General features: G+C 48.5%; 1 long non-coding RNA gene across 1 annotated transcript in view; it reads left to right on the top strand.

Annotated features, from left to right (window-relative positions):
• LOC128842449 (uncharacterized) overlaps nt 1–15,738 on the top strand; it is a 51,116-nt gene extending 35,378 nt beyond the window's left edge. Inside the window, exons 2-3 of the long non-coding RNA XR_008446006.1 lie at nt 13,138–13,261; nt 15,516–15,738. This is a non-coding gene — a long non-coding RNA (uncharacterized LOC128842449). The remainder of the gene's footprint in view (nt 1–13,137; nt 13,262–15,515) is intronic.
• Nucleotides 15,739–21,795: the final 6,057 nt, after the last annotated feature.

The raw sequence follows: 21,795 nt of genomic DNA, 5'->3' as shown, positions 1-21,795 counted from the left end.
AGGAGAGTGTTGGTTTTGGTTCCTTCAGCACAGAAGTCAAGTTGCATAAAGTCAGGAAGTTGCATAAAACTGAGCTCTGGCCTCTGTGCTGTCCACTCAGCTCTTTCCTGTGCTCATTGCTTCGCCCTGCCAGGCTCATACGGGTGATGGGAAATTTCCAGTCCAAAGCAGCATTTAAGTGATGGTTGCTCTGTAACGCTGAAGAATAGCTGTGCCAATGATACTGGGCATTTATCAGTCCAGAGCTGGCTGGGGGCAGGGAAGAGATTTTGGTCTTGAAGGGGTTAAGGTGTTTTAGAATCCTGGTTTGACATTAAACAATTAATTGTGGCACCATGTTTGCCTAAATTAGAGCTGGCTCATGTCCATTGCAAACAAGTATCCTAACAGGGTTTGAGCCAGCTTGACACAGATCTAAAGAGAAGGGAGGAAAACAGCATGTGAAGTGTAAAGTTAATTAAAATTTAGGGTTACCATACGTCCTCTTTTTCCTGGACATGTCTGGCTTTTCGGCAGTCAAACCCCCATCCAGGGGGAATTGCCAAAAAGCCGAACATGTCCGGGAAAATAGCGGCTCTGCTCCTCCCCGACTCTTCGGCTCTGACCTGGAACAACGCTTCCTCAGCTCTCGTCCACTCATGCCCCTTCTCTACTTACGCTATATTGATGACATCTTCATCATCTGGACCCATGGGAAGGAGACCCTGGAAGAATTCCACCATGATTTCAACAGCTTCCACCCCACCATCAACCTCAGCCTGGACCAATCTACACGGGAGGTCCACTTCCTAGACACCACCGTACAAATAAGCGATGGCCACATTAACACCACCCTATACCGAAAACCCACCGACCGCTATGCCTACCTTCATGCCTCCAGCTTCCACCCCAGTCACACCACACGATCCATCGTCTACAGCCAAGCACTGAGGTACAATCGCATCTGCTCCAACCCCTCAGACAGAGACCAACACCTACAAGATCTTCACCAAGCATTCTCAAAACTACAATACCCACACAAGGAAATAAAGAAACAAATCAACAGAGCCAGACGTGTACCCAGAAGCCTCCTGCTACAAGACAGGCCCAGAAGAGAAACCAACAGAACTCCACTGGCCATCACCTACAGTCCTCAGCTTAAACCTCTCCAACGCATCATCAGTGATCTACAACCCATCCTGGACAATGATCCCTCACTTTCACAGACCTTGGGAGGCAGGCCAGTCCTCGCCCACAGACAACCTGCCAACCTTAAGCATATTCTCACCAGCAACCACGCACCGCACCATAACAACTCTAACTCAGGAACCAACCCATGCAACAAACCTCGATGCAAACTCTGCCCACATATCTACACCAGCAACACCATCACAGGACCTAACCAGATCAGCTACAACATCACCGACTCATTCACCTGCACATCCACCAATGTTATATATGCCATCATATGCCAGCAATGCCCCTCTCCTATGTACATTGGCCAAACTGGACAGTCACTACGCAAGAGGATAAATGGACACAAGTCAGATATCAGGAATGGCAATATACAAAAACCTGTAGGAGAACACTTCAACCTCCCTGGCCACACAATAGCAGATGTAAAGGTAGCCATCTTACAGCAAAAAAACTTCAGGACCAGACTCCAAAGAGAAACTGCTGAGCTCCAGTTCATTTGCAAATTTGACACCATCAGATCAGGATTAAACAAAGACTGTGAATGGCTATCCAACTACAGAAGCAGTTTCTCCTCCCTTGGTGTTCACACCTCAACTGCTAGCAGAGCACCTCACCCTCCCTGATTGAACTAACCTTGTTATCTCCATACTGATTTATACCTGCCTCTGGAGATTTCCATTACTTGCATCTGAAGAAGTGAGGTTCTTACCCACGAAAGCTTATGCTCCCAATACTTCTGTTAGTCTCAAAGGTGCCACAGGACCCTCTGTTGCTTAATGGAGGTGAAAATCAGCTTTCTAGTGACCCGCTGTTTGCTCTGGGGGGATGATTGGTCTCGCCACAATAACGCAATAGATTGTAATACAAAAGGAATTCCACTTTTCTTCCATGAGTCTAAATATGCTGCACTTTAGACCCTGCTCTCTATTTCATGCCTATGTGCATGGGGATTCAGAGATGACATTTGTCTTGGCACACTATAGAAACAAGGGCCAGCTGTGTCATTCAGCTCTGCCTTGGGGTTTGGATCCCTACCCCTCCAAAACACTCCTGGGGAACCCTCGGCTTTCAAGCTTAGGAGTGCCCCAAGACCAAGGTCCAGACAAAACAATTGGACAGCAGCTGGTTTTTCTCAAGTAGGGATCCCACCAGTCAGGAAGGGACTACCTGCTGTTGTAGAACTACTCTAACCAGCTCCTGCACCTCCCACTCTGTGTCCGACCCCCTATGCAGGGTGTGTCTGATGGCTGGACAAGGGGAGTGTGCATGGCCAAAGTGGGCTGTGCTCTAGTGGACTCCAGAGGACAGACAGATCATTGCAGCTCACAGTCAGCCAAGGCTTGCGGCTGCTTTAATCTGTGGCAGGGCTGGTGTAGAACCAGCTCCAGAGTCAGGGAGCAGCAAGCAGCTTCTTTGACGCTCTGTCTCTGTGGAGAATCTAGTCTTAAATTGCAACTGCTGCAGCCTTTGGGAGCTTTCCAGCACATGGACTCCTAGAAAGCTGAGATGCACCATTTGGGGATGAGGACACGGTGGTGTCTGCATGCATTCAGGCAGCATGCACAAATATGTATATGCAACTGCATACATTTTTCTTGGACAATATTGCCAGGATGTTTATATTTATTATATTGTAAAGCAAGAATGAGTGATCAGGAACAAAGGAATACAGTCAGCAGCTGCCTAAAACATAAAAGAAGACAGAAACATTGCTTAAGAAACATACTCCATAATATGTCATATGGGAGTCCAGCATATTAACACTACTGCAGTGCAAACAACTGATAATAATGAAGCATGACCATGGTTATTAAAAAGGCCTTTAAGATAGTGAGAAATTCTCAGCTGAAAAAACATTGCTAATTTACAGTTAAGTTTGCTAGATAAAGTAACATTCACAAGTAAATAAAAACAGTTACTAATTGGGAAAAATATCCTACCAAGTCAAAAATGTGATTATAATTTAAGGTTTTCCTTCTGTGTGTTCCTATCAACATGACAGAGGCTATCCCATAGACTTTACATGGACCATGCCTTAAACAATCTTTGTTTTGACCTTAAAAAAAACCCACCAGCTAAAAACAAAGTTAATACCAGCCAAAATTAAACGTGCATATAATACAAGGAGTCCAAAAACACTTACAGAACACATGCAAGAAATACTTTGCCATCCTTCTTGTACAGGCCCCACACCTACACAAACTATCCCCTGAACAGACATTTACAGCTATCAAAGATCAAACTCTAAATTCAAGTTCTACAGGCTACTAAAAAAAAAAAAAAAAAACCACCAATCAATCAAACCCAGGTGCTCTCCTGTTAACCTCTTTATGACGCTTCCTCCTAACTGCAAACTGTTGAGGCCTGATGTGACAGCAGGGATTAAGTGCATATTGGGAAAGTAATGTTAGTTACCAACTACCCATGTCATGGTTCTAATGCTTTCACACTTTCATGGAGTTGCAGGCCAGAGAGACCATTAAGTCATGTAGCCTGACCTCCTGCACATCACGGGCTGTTGCGTTGCACTCAGATACCCCCTATGGAGCCCAGTGACTTCAGTTAAACCAAAGCATTTGAGTCCTCAGAAGATTAAACTGTTGTAAACCACAGGCAGAGAACAGGAGAGACTAAGGTCCCTGTGACGGCAGGGAACTGATTAAGTGAAAACATGTTGAGATAATGAACAGATGAACTACACCCCATGCTACAGAGGAAGACAAAAAATACCCAAGATTCCTGCTAATCTGACAGGGGGGAAATTTCTTCCTGACCCCAAATCTGTTGATCATTTACACCAGTGGTGGGCAACCTGTGGCCCATCAAGGAAATCTGCTGGCGGGCCGTGAGACAGTTTGTTTACACTGACTGTCTGCAGGCAGGGCCACCCACAGCTCCCAGTGGGTTCGCTGTTTCCGGCCAGTGGGAGCTGCGGGAAGTGGCGTGGGTTGCAGGGCCATGCTGGCCACTGCTTCCCACAGCTCCCATTGGCTGGGAACAGCGAACCCACTGGGAGCTGCAGGTGGCCGTGCCTGCGGACGGTCAATGTAAACAAACAGTCTCGCGGCCTGCCAGCAGATTACCCTGATGGGCTGCGTGCGGCCCGCAGGTTGCCAACCACTGACTTAGACCCTGGGCATGTGAGTAAGACCCGCCAGCCAGCCAGCTAGAGAGAGGATTCTCTGCCTACCTCTGCTCACTGGTCCATCCAAGTCGGTGACCTGTCTTCAGCTGTGGCAGACCTCTGATGTGTCATAGGAAGATGGGAAAAACAAAATAAATTGCAATTGTGCATCGGGGGGAGGGGGGGGAATCTTCCTGACCCCTGGAGGCAACCAGCCCTGAAGCCGGAGATTGAATTACAGTCATTCATTATCCCATGCAGAGCTACAAGTGTTAGGAGCATGCTGAGGCAATGCAGGAAATCCTGTTCTCCTCAAGGCCCACAAAAGAAGGGGATGAACAAGAGCACTCAGAGATCCACAGATTCCAAGGGGAGATGGGACCACCATGACTGTCCAGCCCAACCCACCGCAAGGACAGGCCTTTAGCTCGCATATGGCTGAACTAAAAGACAAATTCAAGAATTTTACTGCATGTGTTCCATTCATTAATGAAAATAATTTTATGGTAAAATTAGAAATTATAAAATGGAGAATAAAGATGGTGAACAATGGCTCCAGTGTTTCAAATAATTAATATCAATACTAGAACTGTACCAATAATCAATACATCAAATCAGCCAATGTTTTATAATAGATCTTAACACAGTGGAAAGTTATTCAAATTACTCTATAACTCTTTTTGGAGAGGTCATTTCTAGCTTAATGTAAACGATGAGTCCTTAATCTTTCATTAGTTTAATTCATAGGCTTTCATTAATTTGCCAATCAAGTTTGATATGCCAGTTCCCAGCTATGGGACTTGGACATGTCAAGTCAACCACATAATTTCAAAATTAGAATGTAGGAATTTAGACACAATTATTGAAAATACTCACTTAATTCACAGTTCCCTCTTCCAGGTAATGATACTAATAGCCACACCCATCCATTCCACAGCTTCCTTCCCTACACTACCTCGATTTACTCACAGAGCAGGTCCTTCCTGTGCTACTAAACAAGGCAGGGTCCTGTTGAAAAATAGTCTGGGATCATGTAATTAAAGACTGTATCATAACTAGACAAATTAGAGGATTGGGCCAAAAGAAACCTGATGAGGTTCAACAAGGACAAGTGCAGAGTCTTGCACTTAGGACGGAAGAATCCCATGCACTGTTACAGACTAGGGACCGAATGGCTAGGAAGCAGTTCTGTAGAAAAGGACCTAGGGGTTACAGTGGACGAGAAGCTGGATATGAGTCAACAGTGTGCCCTTGTTGCCAAGAAGGCTAACGGCATTCTGGGCTGTATAAGTAGGGGCATTGCCAGCAGATCGAGGGACATGATCGTTCCCCTCTATTCGACATTGGTGAGGCCTCATCTGGAGTACTGTTTCTGTTTTGGGCCCCACACTACAAGAAGGATGTGGAAAAATTGGAAAGAGTCCAGCGGAGGGCAACAAAACTGATTAGGGGTCTGGAGCACATGACTTATGAGGAGAGGCTGAGGGAACTGGGATTGTTTAGTCTGCAGAAGACAAGAATGAGGGGGGATTTGATAGCTGCTTTCAGCTACCTGAAAGGGGGTTCCAAAGAGGATGGATCTAGACTCTTCTCAGTGGTAGCAGATGACAGAACAAGGAGTAATGGTCTCAAGTTGCAGTTGGGGACGTTTAGGTTGGATATTAGGAAAAACTTTTTCCACTAGGAGGGTGGTGAAGCACTGGAATGGGTTACCTAGGGAGGTGGTGGAATCTCTTTCCTTAGCGGTTTTTAAGGTCAGGCTTGACAAAGTCCTGGCTGGGATGATTTAGTTGGGAATTGGTCCTGCTTTGAGCAGGGGGTTGGACTAGATGACCTCCTGAGGTCCCTTCCAACCCTGATATTCTATGAACTATATATGCACAGGGGGCTGAGCCCAGTTTTCACTGGAAGCCTCAATTCTGTTGAATCCTAACTCTCAAGTTCTTCACTTTGTAATCTTAATAATGTTCTTTTAACGTCATTTATTATTATTATTAGAGAGCGAGAATATAAATCCTCAGGAGTCAGGGCATGACAACTTCTTACTACCCAGGTTCAGTAGAACATCCCCGGTGGGTTTATACTCTACAATGGTCCATTCCTGGTGGTTTTGCACCTTCCCCTGGACCTGGCCACTGCCATTCAACATACACAAGGCAAGACCATGGCCTAAATGAATCACAGATGCAATCCAATATGGCACTCATAAATTACTCCAGGACCTCTTTCCATGCATTCCAGCCCAGAGATAGCTTTACCATACTCAAAAAGCACAGGTCAGAGTTAAGGTCATGTGGGATGACTGGAGGGAGATAGACAGGAACATATGGAGGAAACTGGAAGTCATAATTTGGTCATTTTTATCTATGTAGGATATTTTTTTCAAATTCATACATCTTTTTGCATACATACAGCAAATGGTACTTTCTCTGGTCCCCTTAATGCTAAGCTAACTCACATTTCGCTATGAATAGAATTGTTACTGCACTTTTCATTGTGGGCCGAAGAAACGATCCATTCCACCATGGACCATGCTGTGTTTTCTAAGGAACAAGTAACTAACATTAGTTTTAATTGTTTATATGCACCTGTAAGGGGGTCAGACCCGCCTCTCACGAGCACCCTCTTCCGTGGCTGATAGTGCCTGCAATCACAGTTCTTTTGAGTGGGTCTTCAGCGACTCAGCCCTCTGGCTGAGCCATATTCACTGTCCCCCCCCTCTTGGGTTCTTCCCCCAGCCCTGATATGAGGCAATAGCTCTAAGGTTTCTTCCCAGGGGCCCTGTCTTCTTCAACAACCCAACTGGACCCATCTCGGTACCCACAGCTGGTGTCCTTTCAGCAGTCCTCCCTAGGCTCAGTCTGTGACCAGACCAGCTGTGCTCATTTCAGTGCCCTCACCTGGTCAGACCAGGTTCTGGGGCTCAATCCCCCCAGGCTCAGCCAGCCTGCACTGATCTGTCCATGGTCCTGCTGCTCAGCCAGCCAGCCAGCCAGGCAATTGGTCCTCCCTCTTCAAGCTCCAGGCAGGAACTAAACTCCCTGCTCTGCTGCTTGCCTTTTATATGGTCCTTCTGGCCCCAGATTGGTCAGTCCAGCAGCCCCTATTGGTTGCTTCTTTGCAGCCACTCTAGGCTGTCTGAAGGACATCTCTACTACTTTATTCTGGAGCAGGGTGATGCAGGGCCATGAGGCCTCCAGCAGGGGGCCTCTGGACCTAGTCCATCTTGTCACAGCACCACATAACATTACAGACTAGACATTGACCAGAGAAGCAGCTCCATTTACGAGGCATTGTCACCAGAAATGTACACAATGCTGTGCAGCTCTGGGCTCCCACAGATCCCTGCCCCAAAGGGCACACACAGGCAGATCTCTGCCCCTTTGAGGTCAGTGAGCTCCATGCGGAAACAGGGAGCTGCCTGCACAGTGCACCATGCAGGATTGGGGCCCAAAGCCATGTCTATACTGGCAGACCTTGCAGCCTTAATTCACTAATGGTGCAGCTATTTGGCGCTAGCAGTGGAGGAAGTTGTCAATAAAGCTCAGGTGGTTTTAGCCTGTGCCATTCAGTGCAGGTAAGGTGTAAAGATACAAACAAAGTCAACCAGATCTAGAACAGACCGAATGTCCCCAGAGTGCGGTGTGGCCAGCGTTGCTTGGATGAGCCATGGATAGGTTGCTATTAGCTGTTTCCTGAAGGAATATGGTGGGTATTAATAGGGAGGCTACATCAGATCACGGAGTGCAGGGGGAAGAAGCTTCTGAAGCAGGACTGGAAGTGACTTCTGAGGCCCAAGAGGCAAAGCAGAGAAACAACAGTTTCAATAATGTGCCTCATAATGCAAAAGGTGCCTCTCTGGTAAAGTGTGATACACAGCACCACAGGATCCATCGTTGCAGGGGCTGTTGGGAAGCGTTTCCATTCTACGCACTTGGAGCCAGTTGTTCATCACTTTCGCCAACTTTTATTTTTTGGGCTGAAATTTCCAGCTCTGGTATTAGCCTGGGGGTGAATTATTTTGGAAAGCTTGAGCAAAAACAATTCAGCTGTTTCAAAGTAGGAAGAAAATGAAAAAAAAATAAACAGTTGCCATTATTTAAAAAATTGCAAGCTTTTTTGTCAGATTGGCAAGTATTCACTTGGGATGCACTTTCTGTTCATCTCCCAAACATTACTTTAGTCTTATTTTTATTTCAGGGATGGCAAATTTTAAAAGGGCTCCATCTTTCTCTCTCCTTTCGTTGCTACTGTTTAGTTTGTAGTGTTCAAATTCAGACCATGTTCTAATTTCTTTTAAAAACACATTTCAAGGCTGACAGGACAGGGATTGGGGTTTGCTACTGCTGCAGCTTTATGAATAAATCCTTTAAAAAAATAGAAACCCCTATTGTTTACTCATTTACTGTGTTTTATTAAATTCACTGTGTCCCTTTGTCTCTGTTCCCCACCAACGTTATCAACTGTTCTTGGTCTCCTGAGCAGAGGTGAAACCAGCCACATCTGCACCTTGTTTCCCCCTAGGCCTACTGGAGTTTTCTTGAGCAGGCTTTCTCTCGGTGCCTCCTGCCCATGGCCTCTGTGGTAAATGCTCTTCCTCTCTACTTCCTCTCCATTAGCTATATGGGGTGTTTTGTGAGCTCTGTCTTAGGTCCCAGTGTTCAAGATCACTAGAGAGCATTATTGCACAGTCACACATTCTATTTATAACAAAGTACAGGACGTTAGCTTCCAAGCAATGCTTATTTTCAGCTGTGATGCAGTTCTTTTTTAGACTTTGAGCTTATCACTGGTAACATCTGTTCTTCCTAAACTTGTCTAAGAATCATCTCTTGGGTGTAGCTGCTGCCTGCAGATTATACCCTCATAATCAGACAAAACAGTACACAGTGCTAACACAACACAAATGGAGAAGACACACTTTTCTTGCCAGGCTCCTCAAGCTCCTGCCCAGCAATTGCCAGGTTATGGAGAGGAGCAGTGGCTGGGCAGGTACATACACTGCCACCCAAGGATGGAACTGATTGCATTTCTACAGGGTAAACACAGAAGCATGCCCATACACTGTCAGACCAGGCCTGTATCTTAAATAGACCAAACTGATAACAGAAGGGAACTATCCCAGCTCCACTGACACCAGCCCCTGTGAAAGCAGATGAGCACATGGGGAACACAAACACAGACAGCATGATGAGTAGTGCTCACAACACACCAGTTCCTGAGCCACTGTTCAGACTCTGCTATGCTTCATGGCAGAGGGGAGGGGCTTGAAAGGGACAAAGAGGGAGGTTGTGGGTGTGCATGGGGCAATTCTCCAAAAGGACGGTGTGCAAGAAAGCATGAAGACGCATGGAGGAAAATGTAACAGATGTGCAGTAAGGCTGCATGGTTGGTGGAGAAGAGGCAGGGTTGGGTTGGTGGCACAGAAGAGGTGGGACTAGTGGGGAGGAGGCGAAGTTGGTGGCAAGGAGGTGGGGTTGGTGGCACAGAGGTGGCGGGGCTGCTGGAATTGAGAAGGCAGGATTGGTGGAATAGAGGAGGTGAGGTTGCTGGAGACAGGGCAGCGTTGGTGGCACAGAGGAGACAGGTTGTACACAGAGGAGGCGGGGTTGGTAACATAGAGGAGGCAGCTTTGCTGTAGAGCAGGTCTGCACAACTCGTAAAGCGGCGAGGGCCATATTACTCCAAAGAAAACAGCTGAGGGTCAAACCCCTCCGGCCCCGCTGAACCCCCCCCCCAAGCGCCGCCCAGCCCCCTGAAACAACCCCCCCCCCAGCGCCGCCTGCCCCGTGGAAAAAAATTCTCCTTCCCCAGCACCGTCCTGCTGAAACAGCAGTATTGAACCTTGATAATATGTTATAGCTGGCTCCTAAGGTAGTATAATTAAGGTAAAAGAAAAATGTCTTTTTGCTAGAAGCAGGGGTGAAAATAACTTACAGGACTTACCGGTACTGCTGGAGTCCTGAGGGGGGCGTGGCCTCATCCGGAAGAGGTGTGTTCTCAACCAGAAGAGGCGGGGCCTCAAGATTTAAAGGCCCTGGGGCACTGGCTGGGAGCCCCAGGGCCTTTAAATCAACCCGGGGCTCCAGCTGCAGAGGTGGCTGGGAGCCCCTGGGGCTCAGGGGCAAATTAAAGGGCTCGGGGCTCCCCGCAGCCATGGGAGCTCCGGGACTTTTGAATCCCTGCCTGAGCCCGGCTGCTGGGCTGTGGGCGAGATTTAAAGGGCTCTGGGCTCCCCGCAGCGGCAGGGAGCTCCGAGCCCTTTAAATCTCAGCCCCAGCCTGGGCGCCAAGCTGCGGGCGGGATTTAAAGGGCTCTGGGCTCCCCGCCTTTAAATCCCCACCGCGGAAGCCGGTGTGGTCCGGCACGGCGTACTGGCTCTTACCGGTACACCATACCCGACCTTACTGGCTTACTTTCACCTCTGGCTAGAAGTAGAATAAGATCTTCCCCCAACTTTGTAATCAATTGCCTTGTTGAATGAATGAGGTGTGAATGAGGAAGGCGTGGAAGGCAGGCACCTCCAGACAGCTGCAACCCTTGGAGAAGGGATGGGAGCCAGACCAGATCAGTAGAACAGGTCAGCCACCGACTCGCCGCTCGCCTCCTCAGCTCCCCACCACCCTGGCTCACCTACTCAGCTCCCCGCCACTGCCACCGGCTCACCTGCCCCCTGCCACTGCCCACCTGCTCACCTCCTCAGCACTCCACCCCTCCCAGCTCGCCTACTCACCTCCTGCCACTGCCCACCTGCTCACCTCCTCAGCTGCTTCCTCCCCCGCCGCCGGCTCACCTGTCCCCCCGCCACTGCCCGCCCGCTTGCCTCCTCAGCCCCCACCCCTCCAGCTCGCCTACTCACCCCCCGCCACTGCCCGCCCGCTCGCCTCCTCAGCCCCCCTCCCTCACCCGCTGCTTGCCTACTCCCTCCCCCGCCGGCCACACAGTGAGCCCACCTACTCACCCCCCGGGGGCCGTACAGTGAGCCCAGGCAGGCCGCATGCGGCCCCCGGGCCGCATGTTGTGCAAGCCTGCTGTAGAGGAGGTATGGTTGGTGGAGAGGAAGCAGAGTTAGTGGAGAGGAGATGGAGTTGGTGGAACAGAGGAGGTGGCGTTGATGGAATACAGGAGGTGAGGTTGATTGCACAGAGGAGGTGGGGTTGGTGAAGAGTAGGCAGGTTTGTTAGCACGGAGGAGGCAGAGTTGGTGGAGAGGACGGGGGATTGATGGCATAGAGGAGGCAGGGTTGGTGTCGAGGAGGCAGGGTTGGTGGAGAGGAGATGGGTTTGGTGGAACAGAGGAGGTGGGAGAGGGGGAGAGGGGGCAAGGTTGGTGGCTTAGAGGAGGTGGGTCTGGTGGCACAGAGGAGGCAGGGTTCACGGGAAAGAGGAGACAGGGTTGGTGGAACAGATGAAGCAGGGTTGGTGTCATAGAGGAGGCTGGGTTCATGGCACAGAGGAGGTTGGGTTGGTGCAGAGGAGTCGGGGTTGGTGGCAGTGGGGCTTGTGAAGAGAGGAGGTGGGGCTGGTAGAACAGAGGAGGCAGGGATGGTAGCATAGAGAAGGCAGGGTTAGTGGCATAGAGGGAACTGGGATTATTTAGTCTGTGGAAAAGAAGAATGAGGGAGGGGATTTGATAGCTGCTTTAGCTGCTTTCAACTAACTGAAAGGGGGTTCCAAAGAGGATGGATCTTTTCACTGTTCTCAGTGGTACCAGATGACAGAACAAGGAGTAATGGTCTCAAGTTGCAGTGGGGGAGGTTTAGGTTGGATATTAGGAAAAACTTTTTCACTAGGAGGTGGAGAAGCACTGGAATGGGTTACCTAGGGAGGTGTTGGAATCTCCTTCCTTAGAGGTTTTTAAGGTCAGGCTTGACAAAGCCCTGGCTGGGATGATTTAGTTGGTGATTGGACCTGCTTTGAGTAGGGGGTTGGACTAGATGACCTCCTGAGGTCCCTTCCAACCCTGATATTCTATGATTCTATGATACGATAAAGGAAGCGGGATAGATGGAGAGGAGGGAGGGTTGTCGACACAAAGGAGGTGGGGCTGGTAGAACAGAGGAGGTGGGGATGGTGTCAGAGAATGTGGGGTTGGTGGCATAGAGGAGTTGGGATTGGCAGCAAAGAGGAAGAGGGGTTGGTGGCACTGAGGTTGTATGGTTGGTGGCACAGAGGAGGGGGTTGGTAGTACAGAGGAAGCAAGGTTGGTGGAACAGAGGAGGCGGGGTTGGTGTCACAGAGGAGGCAGAGTTGATGGAATAGAGGAGGCAGGGTTGATGGCACACTGGAGGTTGGGTTGGTGGAGAGAAGACGGGGTTGGGGGAAAGGAGGCAGTGTTCAGGGAGAGGAGACAGGGTTGGAGAGATGCAGGGCTGGTGGAAAGGAGACAGGGATAGTGGCATGCAGGCGGCAGGGTTGGTGGAGAGAAGGCAGGGTTGATGGAGAGGAGGCAAGATTGGTGGCATAGAAGAGGCAGGGTTCGTGGCAGAGACAGGGCTGGTAGCATAGAGGAGGCAAGGTTGATGTAGAGGAGATGGGGTTGATGAAACAGAGGAGGGGGGTTTGTGGCACAGAGATGGCAGGGTTGGTGGCACAGAGGAGGAGGGGTTGATGGGATAGTGGAGGTGGGGTTGGTGGCATAGGAGAGATAGGATTGGTGGCACGGAGGAGACGGGGTTGGTGGAAAGGAGACAGTGTTCGTGGAGAGGAGGCAGGAAGCCACATCAGCTCAGCCTTTCATCGCCCCCTGCCCCTCTGTCCTGCCAGAAATCTGGGGTGGAGACGCTTCCATTGCTCCTCTTTGGGGGACAGCATTCTCCTCTTTGACTCCATCTCCAGGTGCTGGCTTCAGCCACTGATTGCAGGTTTGAACACAAACAACGGGCCCCCACTGTGAGAAATATTCTGCAGCCACTGCCCGTTGCACAGCAGAGCTACACAGCCCCAGAAGCGGCGCTCTGAGGTACAGTAGACAGTACTGTCTGGGTTCCCAGCAGGATGTGCCTGTGCAGGTTAATGGGGGCCATGCCCCCAACTTCCCGCTCACATGCCCTTGCAGGCAAGGGCTCTCACTTTACCATACTCTTGGCGCTTGGGTCAAAGCAGGGCCCACAGCTCTTCCCTGCCTGGCATACGGCACAGGACTGTCCTGGTGCAGCACAGACCCAGGCACTAGAGCACTGCAGTGTGTAACTGCACACTTCACAGCATCCCTTTCCCCGGGGCCACACACAGCTGTTAGCACCAGCCCTGTTGGAATCCCAAAGTGCCCCTTTCCCCATGGCCACGCACAGCTGTTAACACCAGCCCTATTGGGACCCCACAGCTCCCCTTTGGGGCCCCCTGCAGTCACAGAGCTGTGGAATTAGGTCCTGTGGGGATGTAGCAATTGACAAGCAGGACGTAGGGCATGGGCTGAGGGTCTCTGGTTGACCTTGGGCAAGTCTCTCAGCTCAGTGCCATATTCCCACCTGTAAGAGCTCAGAGCCCTGCTCTGCCCTTGTAAAGCACTGTGAGCCTCTGCAGAGCACATTTTAAGGACTAGCAGTATGAGCTGGTGCAGCAACCCATTCCCTTTGCCAGGGTTGTCTGGACTCCCCTTGCAGGCTTGGGCCCCAGGGACCAGGATGTATGGAGTGGCATGCTCATCAGAGCTGCTCCCGTTAGTGGGGCAAGGACAGGGGGGTAAAGATAAGTGAGCAGGGAGCACATAAGCTGGGGTGTGTAACCCTTCTGCCAGGTGGAGCCGGCAGCAACCAGGGCCAGGTTCAATATCTAGGGGTTCCTTTTAAACAATACAACACAGAACTGGCTTGAGCCCCCACCCAGTAACCTGGGAAAGTTACACATCACACCTGGGTGCCTCTGAGAGGGAATACGTCCCTGCTTGCAAGCACAGAGTCTGAGTGTAGAAAAAGAAAGTCAACTGACATTAATTAGGGAAAATGCCACAAGCAAGATTCATAATCATAAAACTGTGAGCAGGACACCCACTCCAGTGTGCATGGGGCAGAGTCTTCTGCCTCATGTTCTTGAGTTCTACAACCAACAGTTCCTTTTCTGTGCCCCTCTATGCTCCCTCACCATACCCCACTCACTCTGGTTGTCCCTGGTTAGTGAGGACCCAGGGTTCAGAGGTGCATCTATGTGAGTTCATCCCCCACCTGGGGAAAAGGCACCTTGTGTGCTCCTCCATCTGAGCATTTGCTCTGGCTGGCCACCCTGCCAGCAGCTTGTTCCACTTACCAGTAACTTCTGCCACCTGCCTCTCTGCTGTGACCTCTGCAGGTCAGTCTCTTGAGGTTGCACTCAGCGCTTTGTGATTGTTAGCTCTGAGACTGGGCAGACACTGTCCCACCACAAGTGATTGCCAGCTCTTTAGAGCACTTAAAACAACAAAAGGCTCCTACTGGAGCCCATTTAGCTCTATCTTTGAACAGTGTGGAAGAACAAATTAAACCAGAGGAGAAACCCTTAGGGAGAGTCCAGTCCTCCTAGCTAGGATATCTGTCCCCACCACTCTTCCCTTCAAGGGGTTTGGCACTTGAGTCCCTTCATTTGGGACAGGTTAAGCACAATTCTGCTTCCCTTTATTCATACAATAAAGACAACAACATTACTACACCAGCCAAAGTTTATCGCTTTGAGCAACACCCCTTTATCTGCTGGATATCTGGGCAGAGCAGGTGTGTTCATGTAAATACAGTTTGCTCCTGAAGTCTCTCCCCCTCCCAGCTAGTTGTCAGGGGAAAACTCATTCAGGCCCTGCTTACATCAGCCAGGCACTGCAGGCACACACTGCACGTGTTCACTGTATGGATGGGTTCACACACTGCTCCTGTGCCCACTCCTGATCACCGCACATGCACTGGGTGTACCTGTGGGCGCACACCCGGCAAACTCTCTTCACACACACACCACCGTGCATATACCATTCCTGATTCTTTGGCCGCAGTTCAGGGACAGTTGAAATAACACTGGTCTTGCCCCCAGCCTGCCCTGTTCCTATAGGTGTCCCAGATGGGGCCATCAGGGACAGTGCAGCAGCAGCAGCCTCTATCGCTTGCTCTCTGCACAGGCCCTCCAGGCTATGTGACAGCTGGTTCCTGGCAGTGGGAAACCAAGGGACAGGGTCCAGAGGAGCCTGACTCTCCCCCATCCCTTGTCCCCTGCCATAGATACCTTGTCCTCTGTCTTTCACCCTGTCTCTTTCACAGGCTCAGGTGGAACAGCTCCAACAGCAGAGACTGACCTCCTGTGTGACAGAGGCCAGAGGACTTCCCTGTAGCAGTTATGAGATGCACCAGGGGCTGCTGCCCACGTGGAAGGCACTGGGACCCAGGAGCAGAGTGGACATGTCCAGGAAGGAGACAGGCCATGGGAAAGACAGTGGTTTGGGATTTGGGCTGCCTGGGATCACTGCTCTGCTCTGCTACAGAGTTAGGGTGACCAGATGTCCCGATTTTTGGGGCTTTGTCATATATAGGCGTCTATTACCCCCCACCCTCTGTCCTGATTTTTCATACTTGCTGTCTGGTCAGCCTATACAGAATCCCAGTGTGCCCCTGGCTGGCCTCACAGAGGTGATGTGGGCATTGCAACACCTGGCCCAGCCGCATTACCAGCCAGTGGAATTCGCAGCCGTGTGTTGGGTGACAGGCTCCTGCACAGTGCGTGGGAAGCTCTAAGGAGCCTAGAAGGGAATCACAGATGCCAGCATGCCAAGTGGGCCTCTAGGAATGTCGAGACCTGAGCCCCACCCTCCCAGATAGCAATCCCCTGCCCAGGATTCTTAAGTGTGGCCCTCTCCCGGAGTCAGGTGGGGAGGGCCCGGCCCTGGGCTCTGAGAGACCTGCTTTCAACCCACATTCAGTATGATTTATAGCAGGGACTTGAGCCTGACTCTCCCCCATCCCTTGTCCCCTGCCATAGAGACCTTATCCTCTCTCTCACACCTTTCTCTTTCACAGGCCCAGGTGGAACAGCTCCAACAGCAGAGACTGAGAGACTGACCTCCTATGTGACAGAGGCCAGAGGACTTCCCTATAGCAATTCCTTTTTGCATGAAAGCATCTCTTTTGAAAACGATCCAATCTTGATTTAAAAATTACACTGGTCTACAATTTTTGAGAAGTCGTCTGCTTCACAGATAAAATGTGCTATTTATTATGTATTTTGATGTGCTGAATTCAAATATGACAATTAAAACAACTGATTGGCTACTGTTTCTAAGATATTTAAGTTTTTACATTTTATGTCTATGTATATTGTGTAGATAGTAGAGTTTTAATCATAAATTGTAAACCTAGGTCTTTTCATGTGTTTATGGTTGCTTTACATGATAAATATTTCACCTGTCCTGTTTATGTAACTCTTTAAAAATCAGCAAAAGGGTTATATAAATAAAATGTATCATGAAACAAAAGGCAACAAACTATTATGTACATAGTTTAGTCCTATTCAGTGTCTACTCGGCGCTTCTTGGCTTGTCTCTTGTATTCATTAAATGGAGCATCTCTTGTCACTGTCCAGCAATAGTCTGCAAGCATTGATGGGCTCCGTTTCTCCATTGTTGCAATGTCCTGGTGAAATTGCTCGCCGTGCTTGTCGCTCACTGCTCCGCAGTTCGGTGGAAAAAAATCTAGATGAGAGTGCAAAAAATGTATATTTAGTGACATATTGCAACCAAGGCTTTTGTATGCCTTGAGGAGGTTTTCCACCAACAACCTGTAGTTGTCTGCCTTGTTGTTTCCGAGAAAATTTATTGCCACTTACTGGAAGGCTTTCCATGCTGTCTTTTCCTTGCCATGCAGTGCATGGTCAAATGCATCATCTCGAAGAAGTTCACGAATCTGAGGACCAACAAAGACACCTTCCTTTATCTTAGCTTCACTTAACCTTGGAAATTTTCCACGGAGGTACTTGAAAGCTGCTTGTGTTTTGTCAATGGCCTTGACAAAGTTCTTCATCAGACCCAGCTTGATGTGTAAGGGTGGTAACAAAATCTTCCTTGATTCAACAAGTGGTGGATGCTGAACACTTTTCCTCCCAGGCTCCAATGACTGTCGGAGTGGCCAATCTTTCTTGATGTAGTGGGAATCTCTTGCACGACTATCCCATTCGCAGAGAAAACAGCAGTACTTTGTGTATCCAGTCTGCAGACCAAGCAAGAGAACAACAACCTTCAAATCGCCACAACACTGGCACTGATGTTGGTCATAGTTTATGCACCTCAAAAGTTGTTTCATGTTGTCATAGGTTTCCTTCATATGGACTGCATGACCAACTGGAATTGATGGCAAAACATTGCCATTATGGAGTAAAACAGTTTTAAGACTCGTCTTCGATGAATCAATGAACAGTCTCCATTCATCTGGATCGTTAATGATGTTGAGGGCTGCCATCACACCATCAATGTTGTTGCAGGCTACAAGATCACCTTCCATGAAGAAGAATGGGACAAGATCCTTTTGATGGTCACGGAACATGGAAACCCTAACATCACCTGCCAGGAGCTTCCACTGCTGTAGTCTGGAGCCCAACAGCTCTGCCTTACTCTTGGGTAGTTCCAAATCCCTGACAAGGTCATTCAGTTCACCTTGTGTTATGAGGTGTGGTTCAGAGGAGGAGGATGGGAGAAAATGTGGGTCCTGTGACATTGATGGTTCAGGACCAGAAGTTTCATCCTCTTCCTCTTACTCGTCTGACTCAAGTGAGAATGATTTTGGTGCATCAGGAACCGGCAGTTCTTCTCCGTGGGGTACTGGGCGTATAGCTGATGGAATGTTTGGATAATACACAATCCACTTTTTCTTCTTTGACACACCTTTCCCAACTGGAGGCACCATGCAGAAGTAACAATTGCTGGTATGATCTGTTGGCTCTCTCCAAATCATTGGCACTGCAAAAGGCATAGATTTCCTTTTCCTGTTCAACCACTGGTCAAGATTTGTTGCACAAGTGTTGCAGCATATGTGTGGGGCCCACTTCTTGTCCTGATCTCCAATTTTGCAGCCAAAATAAAGGTGATAGGCTTTCTTAATCATAGTGGTTATACTGCACTTTTGTGATGCAAAAGTCACTTCACCACAAACATAATGGAAGTTATCTGCACTGTTCACACAAGTACGAGGCATCTCTGCTCACTTTGGCTAAACAGAAATGTGTCCCTTTGCAAAATCAAACATTGACAAATAAGAGAGCACGACACTGTATGATTTCTAGAGCTGATGTAGGGCAATTTGTTCAGCAGAGTGATGTAAGCTTCGTTATGATTGCATCATCCATGACTTCTAGGAATAACATGATGCAATTCATATCATGTATGAATGAGGCAATACCAGCTTCAGATTGCATCATTCATTGTTTTGCCTAAAAAGCAAGTACTGTCCAAACCCAGTCATAGATTTATTCATAGATCCAGTCAAAGATGTATTTTAGTCATTTCTGGTTTAAATTGAGATCCCCTCCCTTTATAACTCACTTAACCTCCGCCATTCCCAAGTCAAGGGTCATATATACTGACCCAATAGCATATCTTGAAAACTAGAGACAATCAACAATTTTAAGCATCATTTTCGTTCTCAGTGACCCAGAATTAGTAAAGTTTGACTACATTTATTTCAGAAGCATTTTGGCTGTAGAGCAGTGTTATCAGTGGTGGAGAACCTATCACGACCCTTGGTAAATTGTTCCAGTGGTTAATTACCCTCACGGTCAAAAATTTACCCTATTTCCAGTCTCAATTTGTCTAGCTTCAGCTTCAGACCATAGGATCATGTTAGATCTTTCTCTGTGAGACTGAAGAGCCCATTGTTAAATATCTGTTTCCCATGTAGGTCCTTACAGACTGTGATCAAGTCTGCCCTTAACTTTCTTTGTTAAGATAAATAGATTGAGCTTCTTGAGTTTATCACTGTAAGGCAGGTTTTCTAAACCTTTAATCATAGTCATGGCTTTTCTCTGACCCCTCTCCAATCTATCAACATCCTTCTTGAGTTGTGAGCCGCAGAACTGGACACAGGATTCAGCATCGGTCACACCACTGACAAATCCAGAGGTAAAATAACCTCTCTGCTACTACTCAATATTCCCCTGTTATGCATCCCAGGATCCCATTAGCTCTTTTGGCCACAGTATTGCGCTGGGAGCTCCTGTTCAGCTGATTATTCAGCATGTGGGTGGATGTTTCCTGCATCTCAGGTGAGTGCCTTATCTGCTAGGCAAGGGGGGTGGGGATGGGTTCACACATGCTTTCTCCCCTCAGCGCATTTTTGTCCAGGATAGATTGGGTGACATAGGCAGGGCAGGGGCATGCAGTTTGAGGATTCCACCAGGGCTTAATATAAATGATGCAGTAAGTAGCTTGGCAGCATCAGAGTGGAGGTGGCTTTGCACATGACACTGGTGGAAACTTGGGCCCCTAGGACCAGAGCCTCAATGGAAGTGAGGCATCTAAGTACCTGGGAGAAAGTGACCTGTCATGGGATAAGAGGGAAGGTCCTCTCATGGATCAGTAACTGGTTAAAAGATAGGAAACAAAGGGTAGGAATAAGTGATCAGTTTTAAGAATGGAGAGAGGTAAATAGTGGTGTCTCCCAGGGGTCTGTACTGGGACCAGTACTATTCAACATATTCATAAATGATCTGGAAAAAGGAGGTAAACAGTGAGGTGGCAAAATTTGCAGATTATACAAAACTACTCAAGATAGTTAAGTCAAAAGCAGACTGCGAAGAGCTACAAAGGGATCTTGGAGGGGGAAAGGCGTCCAAGAGAGCTGGTTGTATTTTAAAGAAGCCTTGTTGAGGGTGCAGGAACAAACCCATCCCAATGTGCAGAAAGAATAGCAAATATGCCAGGCGACCAGCTTGGCTTAACAGAGAAATCTTTGGTGAACTTAAACACAAGAAGGAAGCTTACAAGAAGTGGAAACTTGGACAGATGACCAGGGAGGAGTATAAAAATATTGCTCGAGCATGCAGGCGTATAATCAGGAAGGCCAAAGCACAATTGGAATTACAACTAATAAGGGATGTGAAGGGTAACAAGAAGGTATGTAAGCAACAAGAAAAAGGTCAGGGAAAGTGTGGGACCCTTACTGAATGGGGGAGGCAATCTAGTGACAGATGATGTGGAAAAAGCTGAAGTACTCAATGCTTTTTTTGCCTTGGTCTTCACAGACAAGGTCAGCTCCCAGACTGCTGCACTGGGCAGCACAGTATGGGGAGGAGCAGCCCTCAGTGCTGAAAGAACAAATTAAGGACTATTTAGAAAAGCTGGACATGCATAAGTCCGTGGGTCCAGATCTTATGCATCCGAGGGTGCTGAGGGAGTTGGCTGATGTGATTGCAGAGCCATTGGCCATTATCTTTGAAAACTCTAGCGATCGGGGGAGGTCCTGGAAAACTGGAAAAAGACAAATATAGTGCCCATCTTCAAAAAAGGGAAGGAGAATCCAGGGAACTACAGACTTACTCCAGCCTTACTTCAGTCCCTGGAAAAATCATGGAGCAGGTTCTCAAGAAATCCATTTTGAAGCACTTGGAGGAGAGGAAGGTGATCAGGAACAGTCAACATGGATTCAGCAAGGGCAAGTCATGCCTGGCCAACCTGATTGCCTTCTATGATGACATAACTGGCTCCGTGGATATGGGGAAAGTGGTGAATGTAATATATTTTGACTTTAGGAAAGTTTTTGATTGGGTCTCCCACAGTATTCTTGCCAGCCAGTTCAAAAAGTATGGATTGGATGATTGAACTATAAAGTCGATAGAAAGCTGGATAGATCGTTGGGCTCAATGGATGGTGATCAATGGCTCCATGTCTAGTTGGCAGCCGGTATCAAGTGGAGTGCCCCGGGGGTCTATCCTGGGGTTGGTTTTGCTCAGCATCTTCATTAATTACATGGATGACACTAATCTGGGGGGAAAGGTAGATGAGCTGGAGGGTAGGGATAGGGTCCAGAATAACTTAGACAAATTGGAGGATTGGGCCAAAAGAAATTTGATGAGGTTCAACAAGGACAAGTGCAGAGTCCTGCACTTAGGATGGAAGAATCCCATGCACTGCTACAGGCTGGGGACCAACTGGCTAAGCGGCAGTTTTGCAGAAAAGGACCTGGGGATTACAGTGGACAAGAAGCTGGATATGAGTCAACAGTGTGCACTTGTTGCCAAGAAGGCTAACAGCATATTGGGCTGTATTAGTAGGAGCATTGCCAGCAGATCGAGGAAAGCAGATTATTCTCCTCTATTCAGCACTGGTGAGGCCACATCAGAGTATTGCGTCCAGTTTTGGGCCCCCCGCTACAGAAAAGATGTGGATAAATTGGAGACAGTCCAACAGAGGGCAACAAAAATGATTAGGGGGTTGGGGCACATGATTTATGAGGAGAGGCTTATTAATTCTGCAGAAGAGAAGAGTGAGGGGGGATTTGATAGCAGCCTTTAACTACCTGAAGAGGGTTCCAAAGAGGATGGAGCTAGGCTGTTCTCAGT

This window comes from Malaclemys terrapin, chromosome 8 (genome assembly GCF_027887155.1).
Source record: "Malaclemys terrapin pileata isolate rMalTer1 chromosome 8, rMalTer1.hap1, whole genome shotgun sequence".
NCBI classification, from domain to species: Eukaryota; Metazoa; Chordata; order Testudines; family Emydidae; genus Malaclemys; species Malaclemys terrapin.
The sequence above is the reverse complement of the archived record's forward strand: the minus strand, read 5'-3'. Positions and strand labels throughout refer to the sequence as shown.